At 40.1% G+C, this 10,883-nt stretch overlaps 1 non-coding gene across 1 annotated transcript; it reads left to right on the top strand.

Moving 5' to 3' along the window:
* Positions 1-2,398: 2,398 nt before the first annotated feature.
* On the top strand, positions 2,399-2,475 carry LOC123571477 (small nucleolar RNA SNORD81). The gene has a single exon (XR_006695634.1). It is a non-coding gene; the product is annotated as a small nucleolar RNA SNORD81 (small nucleolar RNA).
* The last annotated feature ends 8,408 nt before the right edge of the window (positions 2,476-10,883 follow it).

Raw genomic sequence — 10,883 nt, forward strand, 5'->3', positions numbered from 1 at the left:
GAGGGAGAGCATTAGGAGATATACCTAATGTAAGTGATGAGTTAATGGGTGCAGCACACCAACATAGCACATGTATACATATGTAACACACCTGCACATTGTGCACATGTACCCTAGAACTTAAAGTGTAATAAAAAATACATAAAAAATAAAATAAAATGCCCTAGTCTGCCACACCAATAGCAACTAGCAGATGTACCTCGGCGGTCCTGGACTTTGCAAGCCTGCAAAGCTTCTGCTACAGCCTCTGTCCTTCTCCTGAGCTTTCTCTCTTTCTTTTGGGCCTCCTCCTGGTCCCTATTATGAGACTGAAGTGGCCACCTTCAGGGAGGTTCTCTAAAGTGCTATTCGGTCCTACAGCTGGCTTCTGTAGTTTTCTTCTAATATTGGGAGTTGCCTGTGTAATAAACTTGTCCTTCAGGATAAGCTGTCCCTTGACTGGATCAGGGGATAAAGAGGTGTGTTCTATTAGTGCCTCTCTCAGCCTTTCCATAAAGGCTTCATGATTCGCACCTGGCTTTTGATCTATTCTAGACAGTTAAGAGTAATTGAGAGGTTTGGCCTTCGTTTTCCGTAGGGCTTCTAAACTGCATATTAAAAACACTTCCTTTTCCATTCATTCCCTGAGCTAGTTCCCCAGTACTATAGCGTTTCCTGATCTTGCCTAACAGGATTACTTGCCTGGGCTGTAAAAAGTCCCACATACTCAACACACAGGGAGTAAGAGACTGCAGATAGAGAAAGAAGGAAAGAAGGAAAGTTTTGCGACAGGATAGCTGGAAGACAGCCTTGAGATTAAAACAGATTTGAAGTTGAGATCCACTCCATACTCACCACTCTGATGGATGAATTCCAGGCCCATGCACCAAAATGATATGGCTCTGATGACTGAAGGAACACCACGGTCCTTGGTCTCGTGCGGATAGGATTAACAACGTAGACACACGTGGAGTGGTTTTAAGGAGCGAAAAGTTTAATAGGCAAGAAAGAAGGAAGAAGGAAGAGAACAGCTCTCCCATACAGAGGCAAGAGCGGGGGACTTGGAACAAAGAGAAACCCGTGTGTGACAGAAAGGTAGTTCAGGAGGCTGGGGGAGGGGGTGTCTTGTTTGCGTAGGGCCCAGAGGATTGGTTCGACCAGGTGTGTCATTCACGTAGCTTGCCAAAAACCTGGCCCTCCTAACTTAGTCCGTTAATATGCAAATGTGGGTCGTCGTGATGTTTTGAACACATGGTGTTATCTGGAGGTGACCATCACACTTGGCACAGATGGTGATAAGAAGAGGGCAGGAATCACCATATTGGGTGAACCCAGTTTCGAATGGCTGGCATTTGCATATCAAAGCTTGACAGCCCAGTCCTTCAAGCCGGCGTTTCTGTTAGAAAAGAGATGGTTCAGGGGTTGTTTCTTATTACAGGAAAATTTTCACTGAGAGCATTTACCCTTACTATCTGCCTAAAAGAATTTCTTATTAACTCTTGTGTTAATAGTACCCAATAGGTAGTTTTTTGATCCTCACCCTCCTCCCACCCTCCATCTTCAAGTAGGCCCTGGGGTCTATTGTTTCCTTCTTTATGTCCTTGTGTATTCAATGTTTAGCCCCCACTTACAAGTGAGAACATGCAGTATTTGGTTTTCTGTTCCTGCATTAGTTCCCTTAGGATAATGGCCTCCAGCTTCAACCATGTTGCTGCAAAGGACATGATTGCATTCTTTATTATGGCTGAATAGTATTCCATGTTGTATATGTACTTTGTTTTCTTTATCCAGCTCATGATTAATGGACATCTAGATTGATTCCATGTCTTCACTATTGTGAGTAGTGTTGCAATAAACATATATGCATGCATCTTTATGGAAGATTGATTTATAATCACTTAGGTATATACCCAATATTGGGATTGCTGGTCAAACTCTAGTTCTGCGTAAGATATTTGAGAAATTTCTGAACTGTTTCTCACAGTGACTGAACTAAGTTTTATTCTCGCCAGCAATGTATAAGCATTTCCTTTTCTCCACGACCTCGCCAACATCTGTTATTTTTTGACTTTTTAATAACAGTAATTCTGGCAGGTGTCAGATGGTATCTCATTGTGGTTTTGATTTGCGTTTCTCTGTTTAGTGATGTTGAGCATTTTTTCATATAATTGTTGGTCACATGTATGTTGCCTTTTGAAAAGTGTCTGTTCATGTCTTTGCTCACTTTTTAACAAGGATGTTTGTTTTTCCCTTGATAATGTTTTTTGTTTGTTTGTTTTTGGTGTGTGTTCCAATAAAACTTTATGGACAAAAGTAGAATGTGGGCTGGTCATAGTTTGCTGACCTTTCCTGTAGAGCATTAGTTTTTTGTTTGTTTCTTTGTTTATTACTCATATATTCATTTATTCAAAAATAGCTTTTGGATATATAATAATCTCACTCCAACTTAAACTCTCTCACTGATTATTTGATAATAATAACAGGTCAGATATTTTGTAAAAAAAATATATAGCTATGGGATGTCTGCTCTGCTATGTTTACTATTTAGACATGGATAAGCCCCAAGGTCACGGAGTTTATAATGTACTAGAGGAGATAACTAGTTAAAATAAATACATTTTCTTGGTCTTGGTAAGGATTAACAGGTAAATTTAGATAGAGTAAGGAATGGTGGGTAATAATACAAAATATGGTGTTGCTATTTTTTTTCTTTTATTTTTATACTTTATGTTCTAGGGTACATGTGTGATAATGTTTTTAAGTGTCCTTGATAGTGTTCATTCGAGATTCTTCTAACTTTTTGATGTGAGGGTTTAGCAGTATAAACTTTCCTCTTATCACCACTTTAGCTGTGTCCCAGAGATTGTGGTATGTTATATTTTTGTTCTCATTTGTTTCAAAGAATTCCTTGATTTCTGCCTTAATTTTATTGTTTACTCAAAAGTCATTGAGAGAAAAGGCTGTTTAATTTCCATGTAATTGTATGGTTTTGAGAAACATTCTTAGTATTCATTTCGATTTTTATTGCACTGTGGTCTGAGAGTATGTTTGATATGACTTTGGTTTTGAAAACGTTTCCTGAAAATTGTTTTATGGCTGATTGTGTGGTCAGTTTTAGAGTGTGTGCCATGTGGAAATGAGAAGAACGTACATTCTGTTGTTTTTGAGTGGAGAGTTCTGAACATGTCTCTTAGGTCCAGTTGGTCAAGCGTCAAGTTCAAGTCCCAAGTATCTTTGTCAGTTTTCTACCTCAATGATCTCTCTAATACTCTGTGTGGTGTTTCAGTGCTCCACCATGATTCTGTGGTTATCTAAGTCTCTTTGTAGGTCTCTAGGAACTTCTTTTATGAATATTGGTGCTCTTGTGTTGGCTGCATATATATTTAACATGGTTAAGTCTTCAGGCCGGGCGCGGTGGCTCAAGCCTGTAATCCCAGCACTTTGGGAGGCCGAGACGGGCGGATCACGAGGTCGGGAGATCGAGACCATCCTGGCTAACATGGTGAAACCCCGTCTCTACTAAAAAAAATACAAAAAACTAGCCGGGCGAGGTGGCGGGCGCCTGTAGTCCCAGCTACTCGGGAGGCTGAGGCAGGAGAATGGCGTGAACCCGGGAGGCGGAGCTTGCAGTGAGCTGAGATCCGGCCACTGCACTCCAGCCTGGGCAACAGAGCGAGACTCTGTCTCAAAAAAAAAAAAAAAAAAAAAAAAAAAAAATTCTTCTTGTTGAATTGAATCTTTTAACACAATGTAATGCCCTTCTTTGTCGTTTTGGATTGTTGTTGGTTTAAACTCTGTTTCATCTGAAAGTAGAATAGCAATTCCTCCTTTTTTGTGTTTTCCATTTGTTTGGTAGATTTGGCATGCTCTAACTCTGGGGGGCTGGTTCTAGACTCCCAACTTTCATTCCTTGCCTCTTGAGGTTTGAAACCTGTTTTGTTGGAGAGGCCGAAGTGATCTGCTCTGTAGGCCACAATACTTTGATGGGGAAGTGCTGGCTAAAATGTTTCATCCAGGCAGTGCCAGCCAGATCTGTGCTCACTTATTTGTGCCAGCAAATGGAATGGCATGAAGGGGTGCCCACATGGGGGTGGGGTCTGGGCAGCATGGCAGACATGGCATGGCAGGGGCAGGGCATCAGTATGGGTGTGGTTCTGGCACCCGTGCATGCATTAGCACTGCAGCAGTGGAAGTGGTGCAGTGGGCTGCCTGAGCCTCCGTGGGAGTGGGGCGCTGGTAGTGTTGGTGAGAGTGGCAGGGTGTTCTCATGCCAACATGGTGGGAGGCTGGGTGTGTGCACACATGTGTGCCATCGGGGGAGGAGGGGAAAGGGCCATACACTTTTTGCCCTTTCAGTCCAAGGTCTGTGCCCTCCTTTCATCCACTCTCAATGCCTTCCCTTTGAAGATCTGCTCAGAGTGTGCCAGTCTTCCCAATGTTCCTGTCTCTCAGTGGGACTTGTGCCTTCTGGCTGCATCTAGTTGGCTATCTTGGCTCCCTCTCTTCTTCAAAATTTTCAATGAGCATGTATTCTTTGAGCAGAATATAATAAACATTTTAATGAAAGTAAATTTCACATAATGAACAAGAATATATGACTTATATATTGTGTGTTTATGCTGTATAATTTATGAGTTTATCATTATTATGTTGGTACCTGAAAATGGTTTTCACTATAAAGGATAATTGATGCATTTCTAGAATCATTTACCATCATAATGTTGCTACTGGAAATCATTGGTTTCCTTTCCCTTTATTAAGGAATGGTTGACCTATTTCTGGAATAGTTAGGGAAGACAACTATGGCTTTGCTAAAACTGATTAGGTTTTAAATGAGGAAAATATACAGACTGTACTCACACTGTGGCCTGGGGGCAAAGTGGTCCCTCTCCCCTCTGAGCTCTTGGAAGGCTTATTGTGCATATTAGTCATTGAGCACATGTCCTTTACTCCAGTACTTACAATAAGGTGGTTTCATGGTTCCATTCCTTAAAAGTCATCATATTGTGTATAATGGCTAGTGAAAAATAGTCACTTAAATTAATATGTGATGGCTAAAAAAAAAAGTCGGGTAGCTTGTTTTACGATGTTACTGGACTGGTTATTTGACACAGTAAACTTGCTCTTTTACCATCATCGAGGCTTAGATAACAATGAATAATATTAGGAAATCAAGGCACAGAAAGGTTATTTGTACCTTGGGCAAAATCACATAGCTCATAATTGAGAGGGTTATATCTTACTCCATTTTGTGCTGCTATAATAGAATACCTGAGACTGAGTTATTCATTTATCTTATTTTATTTTTAAAACTTTCAATGTTAGGTCTAGGGGTATATGTGGAGGTTTGTTATATAAGTAAATTCATACCACAGTGATTTATTGTACAGATTATTTCTTCACCCAGGCACTAAGCCTAGTACCCAATAGTTATTCTTTTCTGTTCATCTCTCTTCTCTCACCCTCCACCCTCAAGTAGGCCCCAATTTCTGTTGTTCCCATCTTTGTGGCCATATGGTCTTACCATTCAGCTCCCACTTACAAGTGAGAATATACAGTATTTGGTTTCCTGTTCCTGCATTAGTTTGCTGAGGATTATGGCTTCCAGCTCCATCCATGTTCCTGCAAAGGACATGATCTTGTTTTTTTTAATGACTGTACAGTATTCCATGGAGTATATGTACCACATTTTCTTCATCCAGTCTACTCTTGATGGGCATTTAGGTGGATTCCATGTCTTTGCTATTATGAATAACACTGTGATGAAAATACAAGTGAAGTGAATGTGTCTTTTTGGTAGACTGATTTATTTTCCTCTGGGTATATGCCCAGTAATGGGATTGCTGGGTCAAATGGTAGTTCTGTTTTCAGCTCTTTGAGGAATTGCCACATGTTTTGCCCAATGGTTTAAATAATTTCCTCTGTTATCAACAGTGTGTAAGTGTCACCTTTTCTCCGCAACCTCATCAGCATCTCTTATTTTTTGACTTTTTAATAATAGCCATTCTGACTGGTGTGAGATGGTATCTCATTATGGTTTTGATTTGCATTAGTGCTTGTTGGCTGTATGTATGTCTTCTTTCAAAAAGTGAGACTGGGTAATTTATAATGAACAGAAATTTATTAGCTCAAAGTTCTAGAGAATGGGAAGTTCAAGGTCAAGGTACAGCATCTGGCAAGGACCTTCTTTCTGGGTCATTATATGGTGGCCGGTGGAAAGACATGTGCGTAAAAGAGGAAGCCAAACTTGCCCATTTATAATAACATTAATATCACCCATAAGGGCACAGTCCCTATGGCCTAATGACCTTTCCAATGTCCCAACTCTTAATACTGTTACAATGTCAATTAACTTTCAAGTTGAGTTTTGGAGGCAATGAACATTCAAACCATAGCAGTTGGGATGTAAACTCAGATTATCTGGCTGTAGAACCTGGGGTCTTTACCACTCATCTTTAGGTTAAGCTGCCTGACATATTAAGCTGGAAAAACATAAAACATTAGCCCAAATATATTCAGACACTGTATTACTTACATAGACAGCAAAAGCATGATCAGTATATTGTCAGCTCCCCATATTGCTTGTCCCACAGGAGGACCCCAAAACAAAGGTGGCTAGATCACAGGTAATACGAGAGGTGGGGTACTCTGTTGATGAGTAGCCAATTGCACATAATAGCTAAGCTGTTTTATAGTTTACTATTCCCCTTTAAGGCAGCTGACACAGCGCAGTCCTCTACGCTCTGTCGAGATAAAATCTGTTGAGTGGACCAATGAGGCACCTCATTTGAGCAAATGAGAGAAGGAAACTGATGTTGTGGATAAGGAACCTGTTCTGTTTACTGAGCACCATGTAATATATACTTATATATATGGAGAGAGAGAGAGAGAGAGAGAGAGAGAGAGAGTGAGTGCTAGGATTTCACTCTTGTTGTCCAGGTTGGAGTGCAATGGCACAATCTTGGTTCACTGCAACCTCCGCCTCCCCAGTTCAAACGATTCTCCTGCCTCAGCCTCTCAAGTAGCTGGGATTACAGGCATGCACCACCATGCCTGGCTAATTTTGTATTTTTAGTAGAGACGGGGTTCCTCCATCTCGGTCAGGCTGGTCTTGAACTCGCGACCTCAGGTGATCTGCTCACCTTGGCCTCCCAAAGTGCTGGGATTATAGGCGTTAGCCACCGAGCCCTGCCCATGTAATATTTTCAGTAAGGATTACAATAGATGTTGAATCCAAATCAGAGAAAAGATTTGATTGGCTATTATTATACAATTATATTATCTGCCTTTGAAAGTTTAGAAAGATATATTGTGGCAGTCAGCTTCTATGAAAGCATCAAAAAGACCAATGCTCCTGTCATTGCTGTGCAATTCTATTTTCAAGACAATTGTTTTTTCAGTTAGCTTACTTTCTTAGTTTGCCTAAAATAAACTTGTACAATTGTCTTTACAAAACTATAGAAATGACTCTATAGCTATTATAATGTCTTAGTATGTAATAGTTTAATATAAATTTGAGAAGGAACATACGAAAAATCATGTTTATAAATAGTGGAAAATGGCTGTAATATGGAAGTTCTCCAAGATTACTTTTCTTTTTCTTACAAATATGAATACATCACGGATGAAGAGCTAACATGAGTTAATATCCATACACTTTAATAACAAAAATGGGAATTTTTTGCAATAATGCCTTGTCTAGATTACTATTTATTTCAGAGAAAACCTTGGCATTGACCAAATTGATGTAGACCCTATATGGGCAATACATTTGCTGAACCTTACACACAAACACACACAAAACACAAACCCAAATTAAGATGACTACTGGACAGGGATTCAGATGTCTTCTGGTTCCAAGACTAACTCACTGATCTGAACCACCATTTCCTTGTCTTTCAACTGTGGGGGTTTCACTGAAAAATCTCTAAAGGATCTTCCAGTTCTGACATAGTTAATCTAAGATTTTATTAAAGTACCATAATGCATTAACATTTTTTTGCTGGTAGTTCTTTACAAAAGTAATATATTCAATACATAGTGTTCTATTGCTATCTTGATGAACCATAATTGTTTATTACTCTAGTAACTATCAAATATTGAGGTCAACTAAACCCACAGAAGAAAATGTATTATTTATGCAATTCACACCTCTGGACAAATCTCAATCACTGCTTCCTGGAAGGCAGTAATGGTTGTAACAAACTGATAGGACTGTAGTCCAAACATAGCCATGGCCTGTTAGGAAATTGCAAAAATACTTGAATTGATGAGTTTGCTATTTGATGTTTCACACTTGCAAACGTTAACTCGCATTTTAAAAACTCACTAGGTTTTTATCTGTGATAAATATAAAAATTAAAGGCATATTTGCAAAGTGTTAGCTTTTCTTTTTAAGAGGTCTCACCCAAAGCTCTGCGTTGCTTTTCAGTAAATGAGTCTTGCAGGGACTACTGGAGTATTAGAAATCCAGCAGGTGAATTCACAACCTTGGCTTTCAGAAAATGTCCTTAAAAAACTGAAGGCCGTGCTCTTTGCTTATTTTTGCTTTTCTTTAGCTGACAAAGCAATTAAGAAGGAATTTCTGGTTTTATACTTCATTGCCTCTGAGCTGGTTTTCATGTTTAGTTGTTGTGCTGGATACATTCTTAATAATTTAATATTTGAAGCTAAAAAGATGAAGACATTCTGATGCGGAAAATCAAAATTGCAATTAAACTACTGTTGAGTCACTCATTAGGAAGATATCTTTTGAAGTATTAGAGTAAGGAATAAAATTGCCTTGGGGTTATTCTTTCAACAGGTTTGGTTTATTTGACTACAAAGGCATTGTTTTTGAATGTGTAATAGAAGGCAATATTAATCTTGTGACTTAATTTAGTCACAGAGAAAGAAAGCCATATTGGTAAAAGGCCTGTGTAACAAGTAATATCAACGACATTGAGAATCACAGTCTCACACATAACATGTGATTCTAGTGCACTAAGCACACAATTTACTTTAATTGTTGGTGTAAATACAATCTTCATTAGCATAAATTTTTCCAAGATCATATATAACAAATTCCTCACAAAATATATTTTAATCTCAGCCTTAGCAAGGTAGAGAAGTGGCTGGTAGAGAAAGTCATGACTTGACTTCTATTCTTAACTCTGCTACAATTTAAGAGTTATTACCCTGGGCTAGTTCTTTCCCTGCCATAGTTGTCAATTTCCTCATTTGTAATATGACTAGATGTCTTTAAACGGAGTCTCAAAATATGTTCGCAGGTCCACTGCTGGGCAATAAGTATTAATCTGATGGATTATAAATGAATTTTAAACTATAATTCAAGGAATGAATCTTTCCTTGGTTATTGAAGGCAAATGGTGCAGAATTCCATAGACGATCATTTTATTTATGATTAGGAGAACTTACTTTTTATACACTCATATAGAGTACTATAGGCACGACACTGCTGTAAGCAATTTATAAGTATGAATTAAACATATGTAACCCTCATAACAACCCTGTGGTAGATGATATGTTTATTGTCCCCATTTTATGGATGGAAAACAGAGGTACAGAGAAGTTAGGTAATCTGCTTCAAGAACACACAGCTAGTAAATGGCAGAGTTGGGATTCAAACCTCAGCAGGCTGGCTCCAGAGTCCTTGCTCTTAACCACTATCTAATACTATTAACTTTCTAAGAGAGCGATTAAAACTTTCTCAAACTTGAGGCCGGGCACGGTGGCTCAAGCCTGTAATCCCAGCACTTTGGGAGGCCGAGGTGGGCAGATTACGAGGTCAGGAGATCGAGACCATCCTGGCTAACACGGTGAAACCCTGTCTCTACCAAAAAAAATACAAAAAAATTAGCCGGGTGTGGTGGCAGGCGCCTGTAGTCCCAGCTACTCTGGAGGCTGAAGCAGGAGAATGGCATGAACCTGGGAGGCGGACCTTGCAGTGAGCCGAGATCGTGCCACTGCACTCCAGCCTGGGCGACAAAGTGAGACTGCGTCTCAAAAAAAACCCCCCGGCTAATTTTTTGTATTTTTAGTAGAGACGGGGTTTCACTGTGGTCTCGATCTCCTGACCTTGTGATCCGCCCGCCTCGGCCTCCCAAAGTGCTGGGATTACAGGCTTGAGCCACCGCGCCCGGCCTTGGTGGCGGGCGCCTGTAGTCCCAGCTACTCAGGAGGCTGAGGCAGGAGAATGGCGGGAACCTGGGAGGCGGAGCTTGCAGTGAGCCGAGATCGCGCCACTGCACTCCAGCCTGGGCAACAGCGCGAGACTCCGTCTCAAAAAAAAAAAAAAAAAACCCCCAAATTTCTCAAACTTGATATTCATAAGCTAAGATAAATACATTGCTTAAGTCTACTGAAGACTCAAATTCAGGATTGCGAGGCTCTTCCTCTGCATGCTCACGCACGGCTGGCTGCTGGAGTTATCAAATGTTCTTCCTATAAACAGCAGTTCGTTTTCAATGTTGTCCTGAGTAGGTTGTGGTTTACCATGGCTATTTTTGTGCATTTTAACTTTAACTTAATTATGGTGTGTTTTGATGAATATTTTCATCAACAATGTGCTTTCATTCATTATTAGCTTTCATATCATCCCTATTTAGACTTACCAACAGTAAGAAAGAGGCCCATTGCTGAGCCATATAGCTCCTGATGACCTCTCTTAGCTATCAAAGATCGTAAAAGCTTTGAGATTACTTACTTCTTGTAAAGGCTCCGTTTAGGCCTGGTGCGGTAGCTCATGCCTATAATCCCAGCACTTTGGGAGACCGAGGCAGGCAGATTACGAGGTCAGGAGTTCGAGACCAGCCTGGCCAGCATGGTGAAACCCCATCTCTACTAAAAATACAAAAAATTAGCCGGGCATGGTGATGTGTACCTGTAGCCCTAGCTATTTGGGA

Source organism: Macaca fascicularis, chromosome X (assembly GCF_037993035.2).
Source record: "Macaca fascicularis isolate 582-1 chromosome X, T2T-MFA8v1.1".
Taxonomy (NCBI): Eukaryota; Metazoa; Chordata; class Mammalia; order Primates; family Cercopithecidae; genus Macaca; species Macaca fascicularis.